At 45.1% G+C, this 16,386-nt stretch overlaps 1 protein-coding gene across 48 annotated transcripts in view; it reads right to left on the bottom strand.

Moving 5' to 3' along the window:
* Window positions 1-16,386, bottom strand: part of LOC115589468 (receptor-type tyrosine-protein phosphatase delta) — a 365,710-nt gene that overhangs the window by 114,872 nt on the left and 234,452 nt on the right. For 2 of the 48 annotated variants that reach the window (XM_030430323.1, XM_030430326.1), the window contains exon 1: window positions 15,325-15,991. The exons of the other annotated variants lie outside the window; for them this stretch is intronic. The gene's annotated coding sequence lies outside the window, so the exon portion shown is untranslated. Of the gene's footprint in view, window positions 1-15,324; window positions 15,992-16,386 lie in introns of those variants that run through there. 48 annotated transcript variants of the gene reach the window in all.

Genomic DNA, 16,386 nt, shown 5'->3' with positions numbered 1-16,386 from the left:
CGGGCCGGTGCCAAGACAATGCCAACGCCTCTCTGTGACGATCAGTGCCTCCGGAGGTTGTGCAAAATGGCTGCCGCCATGCCAACGCATTAGTACGAGTCACTGGCTCTGCGATTTTTTTTTCTTTTTTCTCAAAGGAAGTGCCATCTGTGAGTGACAGCGGGGCCTCAGCCATTTATTTTGAATGCAGTAAACAAAGCTGCCATTTTTGCATTTTGAGGGTCTAGATGCTTGCATATTACCACCGGCAAGGCTGTTTGTTGTCACCAGAGATATTAAGCGCCGCGTGATGTATATCCTATCTCCATCTCCATTCATCTCATCCAATCCATGCTCTCTTAAAAGGCATCACTCAAGCAGCAGGTCAAAATAAATCCTCATTTTCACATTTGAAAGCAGGGTGGACAAAAATCCAATACACATGAGAGTGCTTGGTCTTGCTTTAAGCATAACTGCTCACGAGAAGAGAAGGGGGAGGGGGGGGCATCGGGAAATAAATCAATATCAGGCCATTTACTATCATATTCTGTGGTCATTGATAATCTGTCAAACCATTTATTTTAGAGTCTGAACGGCACACCAGAATCATTTTCCAGAGAACTTTCTCTACATCCAAAACAAATAATGAATAACTCGCAAATCGATGCAGTGTGCTTTATTGAGCTCACATGCTTGACTTGAGTCTGGCACCTGGCCCAATTGTTTTTCATTTGCCAGATATCCTCTTCCCTCCCTCCTTTGTTCTGCTCTGTATCAGGCTAAATAATAACAAAAAGACGCAGGCCCTGAATGATGTGCATGTACAGTTTTGTTTTTTGTTTTTTTTTGCATGAACCACAGTGGAAAGATTATATCTTGTTGAGGGATAGCAAAGCTCTGCTGTATCCCGCCAGCTCCATTGAATCACATGTTTCCAGAAAAGACAAACAAACCCAATTTTAGCAGACTGATTTTACTGTTGAGTGCATAAAGGCTCAGCAGTGTGAATCAAAAACATCCGGCACTCTTGATCAGCGCCTCTCAAAAGGCCTTGGGTTTCTCAATGAAATCGGCCTTGGCAGTGCCACATCGACCCAGGTCACACCCCGCTGTTCTACTGAGTGGGGCTGAATAAAATCATTGCAGTCAGACTGAGAGCTCGCCAGGATGGGGTCAACTGTTCTGACCCCCACCGGGAGGCCAGGCCCCATCTCCCTGGAGAAAAACAGTACCGAAAGAATCGCCCGTATCAGCAGGATGCTAACAGAATCACTGGGGGAGAGGTTCCGCTAAGAAGTTTTGACTGACAGGCGAACTGGCATTTTGTGCAGTATTTGACAGGGACGCGAACCCAGCTCCTAGAGGAGGTCTGCTTTCAAAGAGAATTGGTCGCACGCCAAATCGGTTAGCATTTGCTGCAGAGTGTCGAAGAAATGCAACGCCTTGAAATAATTGAGAGATGCGAGAGAACACAAAGGGAAGGCAGTCGCAGTATTTTAAGTAAAAAACAGAAACAGCGTGCCTCCCAGTAAGTACAGAAAAAGCTACAGCTCTGGGCTAAGTGCAGCGATGAAGCCTCTTTCATTTCCTGCCTTCGTCTCACCTAGGTGAAACTGGGGCATTCCTGTCTGCCTGAGCATGAGCAAGCGACTACCAATCCTCACTGACCCACTCAACTCCACCGTCTGCGGGTCCCTCTGGGGTCACGGCCTCAGTGTCACATGCCGGTGGATGAGAAGAGGATATTGATTCCCAATAAACTCATTAAGGACGAAGAGAAGACACAACAATTTGTTCCTGTCAAAACAAGAGCTTAGCAGTCAGATTGCTTTCACTGATTCAGTTTACTCCTTCGCCCTTTTGAACTCATTGTTTTACAAATGGGCTACGGCTGCACGCTCTATCAACAATATTAATATCAGCCGTCCTTAAGCACATCCGAACCTAAGTTAGACAATTAGCTGAATGTGCATAATGTAATGGCTTAACAATGAGGAGAATGGAGTGCTTCTGATAGGACTGTGATTCTGGCAGTGGTTTCTTGCTTTGGGAAACTGCCCATTATTTGAAAGAAAGGGCAATTAATAACGTCATATCTGCCGCTGCCTGTCTTTTGCTTTTCCTGATGTCTCGACGCTGTTTCCTTCCTATCTGCACATTATGTTTAATGTGATACGAAGCTTTCAAAACTGTCAAACGTGGCGCGTGCAAAATGAGCGCGCCATGTGACGCCAACATTCATGTGAACGTAAAGCAACTATAAATGTGTCAAGGGTGTTTAATTTTCTTTTTTTCCTCTACTATGTCATTGTTCAACCTTTCTTCAGCTTTTTTTGTTGTTTTATTTAGATGAATATTATGTAATGGTGCTTTTTTTCCCAGCTACTGGATCTAAAGTGAGAGCGATGCCTTATAAGGGTTGATAATCCATTATCATTCACTTAATAACAATGGTTAAATCCTTTCTTATGCACTTATTAACAGTGTGTTCAAAGACTTTTTTTTCTTATTAAAAAAAATCCTTATTAATCCTTATTAATGTCTTTACTGCAAGGACCTCCAATATAAAGTATTAGCCAGATAACATATTTTACAATAAAGTTGCATTTGAAACCTGAGAGCCATTTTGTGTCTTCCTTTAAATAACTGGTTGGGGAATCCTGTTTGCTGAACTTGGATTGCAGGGAATTAGACTCTCCCCACATATGAATGATGAACTGTTTAGTGGTGGCCTCCTGCACTCACTGTGATGCCTCTACTCTTCAGGCCCTGGGAAGCGATGTGCCTGAAGATCGAGATACCGACTGAGGACGTGGACGACTACTGTTATCTGCCAGCTCTGCCATTAATAAGATCGGCCGGTGGCTGGAGTCCCGTGGTGTCCCGGTCTGTGTTATCATACTTCGGGACAATCTAAATGAAACCCACGCTAGAAATATGGCGCCACTGTGACAGGGGGTAAAAATGGGAAGAAATGTCACGGGCCACGGTGTCAGTGTGGTTAATCGAAAATAATGGCCGGCAATTTATAGTTGCCGTCCTGACCAGCACTGGATGTACTGATGCAGGAGATCGAATTTTAATGCGTACATTCCATCACCTCATACGGGCTACTGATGTCTAGTGCCGCAGCCAAACAGTACACAAATCTATAGATGGGGGTTATCATAGAGCAGTAATAAACAGGGAAACACTAAAACTCTAAAAACGACTCTGTATGCTCAGTTTGTGCGTGTGTGTGTGTGTCTGCCAGCACATGTAATGGAACCTTGTTCAACATTATGGAGATTTGACAGTCATTTGATTTCCACCTGCGGCCACTGTAATAAATAAACTCAAAAGGGAGCGGGAGGAGGTAAGCTCATGGGAGATGCAAATGAAGACCACCTGCCGTGCTGTTAAAACCACAGGGAACCATGGGACCCATCAGCATTTTCCCTCATATGACAAGAGTCCATCTAATCTCCCTTCCGCCCTCGTCCTCCTCACTGTGCTCCCCTGGTGTTAAACACTTGAAATGGATCCTGGGGAAAAAAAAATAAGTCCAGATGCTGCACAGTCCCTCTGGTGATTAGTTACGCAGCGCTGGTTCGTGCTGTCACTTAAGCTGCAATAGTCCTGGGATGATCAGAATAACTACACATTTGGCAGAGTTTTATCAAGAATAGATTGAACTGACAGCATTACTTATTTAAGAAAAAAAAAAAAGTAGCCTGTTTGCATCACCAACACTTTTTATAGGTTTAGTAAATGCAAATATTTCACCTGCTGCAGCTGCAAAGCTAATGCAAATCTTTGTAAACTGGTCAAACTGAGACCTGGCAAATGAGCAGCACCCATGTCCCTTTCAGAAGAACGCAGCGCCCCGAGTTAGACTTGCTTTGGATGTAAATCTTTGTAACCCAGGCGACAGTTTTGACAGTTTGACAAGAAGTGTTTTAATGTTGTGATACATGACGCTTAAGTTGAACTATTAATTCCTTTTAATTCTAATTAGGTAGTCCTCAATGAAGCAAAGACGACTGAAAACGTAGCTCAAACAACGCGCCATAAATCAATTTGTGCACTGATGAGTAAAGAAGAAAAATAAAATAAAAAGTGGTTATCGGGACGGACAGGTGGTCGATGACACTTTCTGTAAAAATCTATGCTGTTGGCGAACTACAGCAGCACTTAACCAGGACATTGGAGCCATTTACATGTCATGGCGATGTCTACCTTAGAGGGACTGAGTGGTAGATGAGTGTTTCCTGGAGGGAGATTTCTCCTGGAGGGATTTTCATAATGGTCTGTGGGAACAGGTGTCCTAGGTCATGGTGAGAGTCATACAGAAGTGTGCACCGCGAAGCTTGACTCATCAGGAAAAGTGGCTTGCTTTGAAACTCATAAAAAAAGAGCGTCTGATCAGCTGGTCCTCATTGAAGTACAGAAATGATAGATCAGGCAGTGACTCATGCTCCTCAGTGCATGGTTAACTCGCTCATTGAACTCAGACTGTATTGTCGGTTCCTTTGGATCAGAACACAAACACCAAATAACATCCTATAGGGCATAAGAGGCAGAAATCAGCTGCATACAATTTTTCCTTTTACACCCGAGTCATTTTCTGCGTTTCACTCCTGACGTCAGGGCTCTTAATGAAGACAGCGTAGCTCACTGCCGCCGAGTTCTGCACAACCAGTCTAAAGATTTTATTTCACTGCTTCCACAGCTTGCCTTATTTCACTATGGCTTAATGAGAGTCGTTTGGAATAATAGGCTTCCATTGAACGGAGGCATCTGCATCCACACAGCTCCAAATGAGTGAGCTAATTTCCAAAGATAATCACCTCTCCTGCTGTGTTTTTATGCAGAGATGCTGTAGATTTGTAGCCTCGGATTTAATGAAGTCAAAAATTACCTCCAATCCTCCGGTAAGGTCTATAGAAGCTGAATGTGTCACTAATATGTCTCTAAATCGTAAAAGAGAAGGTTGTTATTTTCACAAACACGGCAGTTTATGGAATGAGTAATATCACTTATGAGGAAAAATGAGGATATTCAAAATGTGGAAAACTAGATCACATTTTCTATGATTCAATACACAAATATATATATAGCTGTATATATATGTACATATATTTTTTAATTAGCACTTTTTTTTTGTACCACTCTGATAAAAGCAGCACCAGGTCGTCACAGGTGAACCAGTCAGTCTATCATGTTTCTTATTTTAAAGGTTCAATAATAGGTGAATTTCTCCCATCAAATCTTTTAGTAAGTGTCAAGTTCAACTAACCAGCAGCTGCCGTGAAAGATATTGGCACTGAGGGCCTGCTGAGGGTAGCCATCAGATCCATTAGCTCAGCACACGATCATCAAAACTTTCTCACTACTCAAAGAAAATCCTCGGCTTTACTGACTGCTTGAAATATGCCTCGATCTGTGCTACAGAGAAATCTCAACTAGTCCAAGTGAAGTACTTTCGTGCTGCTGTAGAGACATAAAAAAGAACTACAGACGCTTTTTCGCATGTTTCCAAGAGCAAACAAGTGAGATTTCTTAGGATGCCTGGGTAATGAAGTCTACTGGGACACTCAGAGACACAATTAAAGGATGAAGTGAGCCCTCTTTTTCACTGTCTCTTCTGTCTCCCCACTTTCTTCCTCTTTACGCGCTCTCTTGTCTGGTCCCTCTGTGTGTGTGTGTGTGTGTGTGTGTGTTTGTGTGTGTGAGAGTTGTCACTGATGACACAGAAGCTGTGGCGTCACGCAGTCACTGCAGATGGCAGATATGAGGGGAAAAAAACGGACAGGAAGGGAGGGATCGCTTACAAACGGCGTAGGCCATTTTGACAGAGAGAAACCCTGGCTTGTCGGTACAAATAGGAAAGGTCACAAACTGTGACAATGTAGTAATGTCCCATTCACTGAACTAGACTCTCCTTTATTTAACTCCCCACTTTCACATCAACTAACTTGTCTTAAAAAAAAAATGTCATGCCCTTTTATTTCTTTAAAGGTTGCACGAGAGGCAGCCACAAGCAGGGGAGGCTGAGCTGTTTATCACATTCACGGCGTATTTATGCAGTCGGGCTAGAGAGAAGCTGTCAGTAATTTGGCAACATTTACAGTACTGTTCCCCCCGCGGCTCTGCTGGAGTGGCCGCTGCGAAAAACTTATACCATATGAAAAAACCGGCAGCAGAGGTTAATTCCCTGGTGCAGTGTTATGCGGGCTGGCAGTCCAGGCGGAGGAGCAAGACAACAATATGGCTAGCAGCTAGCGCAGGACATCCTCCTCACAGCTTTGTGTTTTGCTTATCACAATAGACGGTCGGGAAGGTTTCCAAATAACGGCAGAGGGTGGGAAGACAGGAGAGAGAGCAGAAGGAGGGGGGAAGGAAGGGTTTGCATTCTAATGTGTTTTCATGGCTACCAAATAAATCTTTCAATAGACTGTGACACAACGAGCCCCGTACTGTAAAATACACACACACACACACGCGCTCTATCTCATCTTGGACTGTCACAGGAATAAAAATCAGCTATGGCAAAAGGAAAATCCATTAGCAATATTTGAAGCTTGAGGGGTGACGGTCAACGTCAGCGGCTAAATTGCCATCAATCCACATCCATTCTTTAATGCATATTAGCTTTCCTTCTGAGTTAATACTTTAATTGCTGCTGTTAGCACCTTTTCTTTTTTCTTGCGTAGAACTGAGGCAAGCCATCAAATATGGATGACACTTTGAGTTTAGCCCTTTCACTGTAAGTCTAAATCTATGTTTTAACTACAGTCATATTGAGGCTTCAAGTGTTTCTCCTGAGTGGATCAAAGTGTGACTTCATAAAGAAAGCCTCTGTTTGATGTGTGTGAGGTTACGGAAGTCTTGTTGTCTACCCACCTTTTAGCTTGTTGGTTTTGTTGACTTGACATTTTTTTTCACTCTCCATAACCGTTCATTAATACCAATTTCAACTCCTCTTCATTGCTAATCATGCGTATATAGTGGTTGGCGATCTGGCCAAGGAAGAATATCACAGTCCATTTGTATAGCCTTTGAATTTCTCCATTTGTACCATTAAAACACACTATTGGCTAAATGTTTTGTCACAAATGTTGTTGTTCATCGTGTTGCTAGCTATAACTCATGTTGAGTTATTTACAATATGTCATCTGAGAAAGAGGCACATGAAGTGATTAGCGATTTAGTTGGCTACATGTTGGTATGTTCACGCAGCATGGATCTGCTGGTCAATGGTTGCGTGAGGTTTGAAAGCAAAAACAAGAAAACATTTTATGCAATTCCACCAACTATCTTTAAAAATTCTTAGCTGTCACACACAGTCACACATACCCGACGTGTTGTCACCCCATCTCAAACCTAACCTCATATTAACCTTTGCCAACGTGAGACCGAAGGGTTATTTGTTGCCTTACATCATGAAACCCAAGAAGCGTGTTGTGTTAAACTTCAACTGATTGGTAAAAAGAGAAGGCAGATCCCAGGCATTCCAATTCCCACGTACAAACTCTCCCTTTCGCACACAAAAAGCGCGATGGTGTCCAGTTACAGTGACGCTTAAACTCTCCTGGAATGTTTCTTTAGGGTAGATCGACTGGAGAACACATGCAAGGACAAGGTAGAAGTGGGTGGGGGATTAAGTGTGGCAGGTTGGGTTACACTGCCATACACCTGACATGGACTTCCCTTGAACAGCATGAGGAATTCAGTGGAAAATCTTAATATGTATTAAAGGTCACAGAATTATACTTTACTCCACCTTCTAGGTTTTGGGGATTTCATGGATGGCTGACGGTATTCTTCAAAGTTTAAGCCATAACATTTGTAAAAGGCAGTGATGTGCGTCATTGAAAATACTTCTCATTGGGCCAATGATGGGATTTTAGAGTTGTTCTGAACTGTGTTACTCTAAGTCTGACAGTGTGATACGCCCTTACAGTAACTCTCACGACTTGAGGCCTCTTTTCTTCATCGCATGGTCCATTTCACGCTTTCGTAAATGCGAACATCACATTATCACGATGTGGATGTGCGTTACATGTGGAGTCATAAATAACTTTGTGACTTCATGGGCTTTGGTATGTGCATCTCATTTATGCCGTCTATTTATGCTAGCCATTTGTGGTATCTCAAGTCATTCTGCATGAACTTCATTTAAGAGTAACCCAAGTCTGCTAAATAGCACTGGCTAAAATTGCCTTTCTATGTTTAACTGTTGCCATCTCATCTCCCAGTGGATTTGCATATACTCAGGTCCAAATATAGTTAATTGCCAAATGGGTTCATAGGGCTGTAAAAGTTAGTGGATGCTGACGCCTAAATGCCATATTTGCTGATTTTGTGACTGCAACCTTGCCAGTAAACCTCGTCTTCGTATGCTCAGTAGAAATGGGTAAGACTGTAGGGAAATGCACGTTTTAGAAGACTGCCCCAGCGGCCCCTGGTACCTAAGAAAATTTTAACACTGGTATTATTCTATAAATACATTGGCGGGGTCATGTGCGCCATAGTTTTCTAGCCTGACTAAATATAAACAAGTCCTGTCTGCGCAGTGTGATGCAACTCTCTGAAACCCCTCTGAAATAGTTCCTAAAATATACATGAAAAGGGAACGGAAAGATATACCCGTTCTTCTATGTCGGCTGTTTGAAGACGCAAGCACAACCTTCATCTGTCATCCATAAAATATCACAACGAAGAAAGAAAATAAAGGAAGGAAGGAAGAAGGGAAGAAACACTGAATGAGAAAGACAACGACGACTCATGCGTCAGATGGAGTTGTCAGCATCGCCACTTGCCGCTGAAGCACGTCCGTATTAGCAACATTCCTCTCCTCTTGTGATGAGAAAAATGACAAAATACCCCCAAAGTTTCCTTTCAGGTCTTGGCAGGTTTGAAATAGGCAGGACAAGGAAACACTGCAACTCGCATTAAAGTCTAATACTCGCTAATTTTTTTTTCCCACACAGAGCTCTGTATTCCCCCCGGGCTACCATTTGCTTTGCAAAATGCATGCATGAAATTCTTGAGACCGGCCTCCCCACGAGAGTCTAAATAATAGATTACCAACACAGCATCCAGCCTGCGCTATAACTTCAGCCCCAACTGTCTGGCCTCATTAGCGAGTGAAGTGTAAAAGATAGCCAGCTGCTAGGCCAGGTGACGGCACTCAGCTCTGGCCTTTGGCAGTAGTGGCCCACCCTAAAGAGAATATACGGCGCCTCACTCCGCGCAATTCATCTTGTAATCCGCCTTAAAGCTGCTAAGCTTCCGTTGATGGCAAATGAATGGAGACCAATGGCAGGAAAGATGGAGACAGAGGGAGAAGAGGGTTAAAGTTCCGGTCAGCAGCAAAGAGAGGGAAGAAAAGGTCCAGAATGTGGTGGATTCATCTGCGAGGGACGGCAGAGGGAAAGGCGTTTGGTTTGGGCCCGTCTGGTCAGAACCAGAGGTGACCTAAGCCATTTTCATCCGCTGATTGTCCCCCTCTCTCCCTCCCTCTGCCCCTCCCTCCATGTCTTTTCACTCTCTCCTCTGTTGCTCTGTCTCTCTCGACCTCTCTCTCCATGTCTGCTTCCAAATGGCAGTCATTATACCGGACATGAAAAGTCATTTTAGTTCCGCCTGGCTTCTTCAAAGCAGCTAGCTATAATTGCAGATTGAGTAGAGAGAGAATGCCGGGGTTACACAGAATTTAAACATTGACTCCTAACCTTGCAGTGATGCGGGAATTGTAGAACTCAAAAAAGTGGGGGGGGGGGTGAATGAGGAATAATGAAGAACAGATCTTTACACATTACTGATGTTATTAGTGGAAATTCCCCGCCTTTTTCTTTGTTTTTAGAACATTATTTCTCACTTTGCTCGTGAGACATCCACACATGTTCGAACGTCTCCCTGTGGACATGTGGGTGCCAGACACTGTGAAGCAGATTGCGGGGCACTGGATCCCATTACAACACGTGTCACTTCAAGAAGTATGGCACACATTGGTGAAATACTTCCAAATTATGAAAAATCCATCCACTATTAAATGCATTCCTCACTCGTGAAATTGCTATGTGGCGATGTCAGCGCACTTTTTAATGGAATTCTCCCCCTCTTCGCCGATTCCAGTGGGAGTCTGGGAAATGCAAATGGGCAGCAAGCGCAAATCTTAATCACCTTCGTTTTGTTTTAGCTTAATTTGAGATAAAATAACAAAATGATTGCCTTAGTTAAGGTTTATTTTATGCTATTAATTTATGCAGAGCTGCTGCCGCAACAAACACTGTATGTTTTGTCTACTCTGAGGATTAGCTCTGTCGTTTTCATACAGTCTTTCACAGTCGTTCTGTGTGCGTCTGCTCATATTTGGCCCTTGTGTGAGTGCACGGGTGTTTTGTGAGCTTGTGTGTGTTAGAAACTCAGCCCCCGAAACGGTTTACAGCCCCTGAGGGTCATATATGTGCTGCTCGTTCCCAGTTTACGAGCTCGCCACCAGTCTGAGCCGAGCACCCCTTCTTTGCACTTATCTCCTGCAACCTTCTATTTGGCACAGCAGGTAGCGTAATTGTTCTTGGAAGGAGCCTATCAACTAAAGGCTCCTTTTTTGACTTCTCGACGCAAAGACCTTTATCATAACACCCCATTTTTGCCTGGCTCCAGGCTCTAACCGCAGAGTGCCTCTGAACAAAAAGTGTTTCAGCTAAGTCATTCCCTTTTGATGGAGGATGTGGGGGGGTGGGGGGTGGGGGGGGTTGAGTGAGTAGAGAGGTGGCTAAATGGAGAATATAGACTAGAAAATATGGCTACTGTGCGAGACCCTCCCCGCCGTCCACTCCCTTGCCTCCTCAACCCGTGAAACACAACCCCCCACTCGCTCTCCTTTGAGCAGAAACAAATTCTAAAACTGTCATACTTTAATTGAAATTCCATCACTTGTGTGGCTGCTATTGTGGAATAATTTGATAAAGCTGTGTGACATGAATGCACAGAGCCGACCGCCACTTCTATTTCTTTCCCCCAGCTTTTATTTCCTCATTCCGCCGGTTATTCAAATGAACCTCAGTGGATTCTGCTCTCAGCCTTTCCCCCCCAAAAAAAAAATTAAGATAAGAGAAAATGAGACAATGGGAAGGGCATAAAAAGAAATAATGTTTTGGGTTGCAACACAATCAGACTGAAGTCTTGAAAAAAAATATCATCAAGCTGCCTTTTTTTAGACCCCCTCACTTTCATCCTTGCAATATTTGATACCAGAATCATTATGTTTCTCTTGTGGTCTTCAGCTTTCTTCTAATTAGTCCTAACTCTCTCAAAGTGCTCATAGTGACAGGCTGTTAGCGGCTAGATGGGGGATGATCCAAAAACGGAGGTCAAGGGCAGAATTCCAATCCTCTGCCAGTGCCACTGACCCCGATCCAAATCCATACCAGCATGAGCACGCTCCCTCCCCCTCGGTGTCTTCACAACTGGCTACAGGCATTTGGCATCCATCATATCTTCTGAAACCCAATCTGCAAGCAGAGGACAGCTGCGGCGGAATAGGCAGTCCTCCTTGTTTCTGACACATCGGAACTCCCCCTGAACGCACCGCCCGGAGGCAGAGCCTGGAGGCGACACGTTCCAGGCTGCACCCCACGTTAAATCGAACCATGTTGGAACTGGCACTCCGCTTCGTGTGTTGGGAAACATGCAAGTACATTTCACTGAGAGAGCTGCGTGCAGTGAAATGAAGATGAGAGGATGGAAAAAGTCAGGGGACTTTTTCTTTTTTCCCCCCCATCGCATTTCATCGAGACGCATCACAGACAGAGAGAAAGACAGAGGAATGCAAGAAAAGGGCAGAGAAAACAAAAGTAGCGCAAAAGAGAAAGAACACACTCAGCTGTAGCCCTGTGCTCCCTCCACTGCCAAACAATATTTACGCCTCAGCTTTCTGCCCTGACAGGGTGATGGACAGTAGAGGTGATTTTGCCTGGGCGTGAAAATAGGCTTCTTATTATTCCAACCCAGTGGCAAGTTGAATATCAATAAAAACTGCTAGCGTTCCCCTATGTGTAAAACCAATGCCCCGTAGCGGTGGTTTTTATCAAGCAACCCACCCTTGACGCTAGTTATGCAGTACTAGAGGTTACGGGAGGAAATGCTTGCCAAGTAAATAAGTGAGTGAAGCGATTGAATAGAGGGGAAAAACACAGCGGGACCGGGGCCAAAGTGAACCAAGGGTAAAGTCATGATCACTTCATTATGCTGGAGTGCAGCTCAGTGTTGTGCGAAATCAAACTGCTTTCTCATTTGTCACAATGCATCAGGCTGGCCTCTGTGAAGTGGAGTCGGCTGGGGGCCCCTGACGCACAGGCGCACGCACCGGTTAACGAACATGAGAGTCTGCAAGTTACACAAAGCGCTCGCATGCACGCACGTACAGTATACCCGTGCGCTACGGCGTACAGTACACAAGCCAGCGCCGACAGGACAGATGGGCATTCACCTCGCTGCCCTCCTGCCTTTTTTTTCCTCCTCCTACATGACCTCTAAGAGTCAAACTTGCCCTGCATCCTCCAACAACCCACCCTGCCAGCTAGCCAGCCAGCCTGCCAGTCAGTGGGTAGATGTTAAGGGCCGCTGCTGGCACAAAATAAGCTAGAATACACCCACTGGATTACAGAGGGCAGGCAGTGAGGGGGGTGATTGCTAACAGACCTATTGGCACTCCATCTCCTCCAGTTCCAACACCACGGCGCCTGATAATTGTGGCCTCTATGTTTACGTATCCATTTTTGTAATGTAAGTGTTGATTTCTCATTCCACACTCGTAATAGAGGCCCTGGCCTTGGAATTCCAGAAGTACTGCTCACAGACGGGCACGCACACGCACACACACACGCACTGATAGAAAACAAACTTTTTTCTCGTTCTTTTTTCGGTCTGCTCTTGAAAATAAACCAGTGAGTCAGAGCCACTTGGCAGTGTAAAGACAATGGGAGTGTGAGGTGCAGGCACACTTGTTTGTAAGAGGGCTTGGCTTTGTGCCAAAGAGAGACTCGGATAAAGAAATGATAAAAGGCTCCCGGAGTCCTTCAAGAAGCCTCCGTTACGTTAAACGCACCAATATGGAGGAGCTTTTATCCAGCGTTTAACCCGCTAATGTAGCCGCGCTTATAAAGTGTACATTTGAGTAATAAAACAAAAAGGACATCTGAAAGACACCGTCGTTCTTCTCTAACGTTTATTTTGAAAGCACCCCGTTGTCGCTTCCAGACACTGTCAAAAAAAAATGTGGGATGTGATTTCAGAGTGTGCTTCAGGCACAAAGAGCTGGAGAAAAAGGTAGATGGGCCGGCACGCAAAAGTGGACTTACTCCCTTATAGGCACTTTCTAAACTCCTATATCATTTTTCAATTTAATGGCTTGCATGCCATGAACTGTTTGTGTCCTTCACACACACACGCACACACACACGCACACACACACACACACACACAGGTGAGTGACACAGAAAAGCTTGACTCTCATTTAATTTTCTTTACACTATAATACAGAATTGCCATCACACATTTGACATCAAGATTGTCCACCAAAAGAGCCGCATATCGTTTTGAGGATGTGAAAAGTGGCGGCTGAAGGTTTGAGAGAAGATGGCCGCGTCTGTGCCGCCTTTTTTTTCCCCCAAGGACTGAGACACTTCGCTCCCCTCAGCGACTTTGGACGGCAGCACTTTCAGCGAGCGCAGCCTCGGCCCATATCCATTTTGTCTCCTCTTTTGAGTGCTGCCGTCGCAAGCAGCACAATTGGAAATCGAAAAAAAAGTGCGGTGACGGCGCTAATTGTGCCGTGTCAAAAATTGGCCGAGTGCTAATTGTTTGAGCTGGGAACTGTAAAACATGTACGGCAGTGGAGGTGAGGCTGGGGGGGGGGGGGGGGAGCTCTCCCAGAGTGCTTACTGGCTGTAAACTGGGAATTGCTTGAGCAAACACACACACACGCACTCTAATTTGCATGCTCACACACACACAAACACACACACACACACACAGGCCCACTGAACACCTCACTAGCCTACTCCACCTTCAATCATTGCCTATTCAGTCAACTCAGGCAGCGATTTATTACAATTCACATGGTCTTTTTCTCAGCTCACACATGCAGAATTACTTTTTCTTTCCACACCCTGATGCCTCCCAACATCAACTGCAGATCACTGAGTCTTAATTTACAACAAGCTGCTCGGTACATAGACAGTTATTCTGTCAGATTTGGAAACCACTAAGGCCCAATTATGTGATAATATTTATTTTGGAGTGTGGGGGGTCTTTGTATGGCAGCTGAAATCACCTCATCAGGGCTGTAGACCCTCTCTACTGCATTCCCCTCTGTGACTGGAGAGAATGGGTCCCCTAGTGGCTCAACCGGCACACTGAGCACAGGTGGTGTGAACAGCTCCACTGGAAATAAAGCTTCACTTTCACCTGATTGACAGAGCGGTTGCGTGACTGACTGACTGACCGCGTCTTTGCCTGCCTCGCTGATATTTTGCTGCCTTTTTCTTCCTTTTTTGGAACATGTGAGCTTTTTTTTTTTCTTTATTTAAAAAAGCACAGTCAACTTTAAACCCCAGCGCGAAAATAAAGAGGCGTTTTCTAAAAATAAGACAGACGAGATGATGGATCTCTGGAGAGTTTTTGCAGGAATGCACTTTGAAAAATTCTTAACTATCGACTCGCTGGGAGGAAAAAGAAAAAGAAGAAGAAGAAGGCTTCCACAACTCTGAAAGGCTCCTCTCTCTCTCTCTCTGTCCAAATGAACTGTATTTACACGACGGCTCAAAGTGGGCTTAAAATAACGTGTTTCAGGCTAAATCTCTCGCAGCCTGCTTCAGAAAACGCGCCGGGATACGTTCAACGCAACGTGTGGCGGCAATGTCCAGAGAATGAAACTGATTTTGACATCGCTCGCCTCGCCTAACCTCCACAGAAACGACACAAAAAGATTGCACCTGCACATCCAGCGGTGTAGTTACTGAGCAGGCACGTCATCGTGTTACAATTAAAAGGTTCATAGATGGATTGTATGCCATTCGTGGCCGTTTTACGCACGGGGATGCTCAGGATTGTGCGCATCCCGTATTAATAAACTATGCGTTAAACAACTGATGGACACATGAATATGAGGGTTATAACCATGAGCTCCAGCCAGTACACAGCCTATCCCTGCCAGGGGAATGAAGCCAGGGTAAATGTGTGGAAGTGCTCCCAGCTGAACTTCATGAGGCTCTACGCACACCTGAAATCACTGCGGCAGCCACTTGAGCTCCGACCGACCGCTCCAACCTCCAAACTCACACACACGCTTACCTTATCACCATTTTGCGGTCAGTTTGAAACTCAGTCTCTCCCTCTTTTTCTGTCGAAAGACAAGTCGAGAGTTTGTCCTTTTCTTTTCTTTCTTTCTTTTTGTTCTTTCTCTCTTTTTTCTTTTTTTTTTTTTTACATCCAGTAATGACAGCCGAGTCCCGGGGAAATAAAATAACGTGGAGGAAAGAAATCCGTCCTCAGGTTCTCCCTCTCCTCCTCCTCCTCCTTCTTCTTCTTCTTGTCCTTCTCTTCGCCCCCCACCCGGTTTGTTCGCTCTTATTTCGCTTTCTTTCCTCGAGTTGTCCGTCACCGACGCATCAGCGATCTTCGGGGGCGGAAAGAAAGAAAAAAAAAAAAAACCACGCACGTGGAGCGCGCGTTCCGTATTCTCCGGGTTCGGGCTCTGTCTGTGTTGTTGCGCGTTAGATCGTCATTGGATTGAACGTGGCGAGACTGTGGTTGTGTTTGAAGAGTGCGGTGTGGCTGGGACACACAGCCCCCTCGCTCTCCCGCTCCCTCTGTCCTCTCTCTCTCTCTCTCTTCTCTCACTCTCTCCGTGTGTCTGTCTGTCACTCAGTCAGCCCGCCTGTCTGTCTGTCTCTCTGTCTGTCTCCTTCACTCTCTTTGCCGAGACCCGAGCACGGACTGAAACCCCAGGCAGAGAGAAACAGGAGAGAGAGAGGGAGAGAGAGAGAGAGAGAGGGGTGTGTGTGGAGGAGGGGTGACGTCACTCAGCGAGGTGACACTTTTCCAACTCTCCCAGAGTCTCCCCCCCCCCCACCCCCCTCCCACCCAAAAGACCACTGCAGGAATGTGTGCTTGGACATGGCTATTTTAGTGGGAAGATGTGTGCTGGAGACGTGTGTGTGTTGCCTGGGTGAATGTTTGGGTGTGAGTCTGTTATTACATAGCTTCAGCCACTTTATAATGGGGAGGTGAGGGGGGAGGAGAGTAAACACATACTGTATATTAATAATCCAACCCACAGCATGTTATAGACCTGCTTATTATGGGGACTACTGACAGTGTGCAAGATAAAGTCAAAACATCCCAACAAACGTC

The sequence above is a fragment of the Sparus aurata genome, chromosome 10 (assembly GCF_900880675.1).
Source record: "Sparus aurata chromosome 10, fSpaAur1.1, whole genome shotgun sequence".
In the NCBI taxonomy this organism is placed as follows: Eukaryota; Metazoa; Chordata; class Actinopteri; order Spariformes; family Sparidae; genus Sparus; species Sparus aurata.
This window is presented reverse-complemented; position numbering and strand designations above follow the sequence as displayed.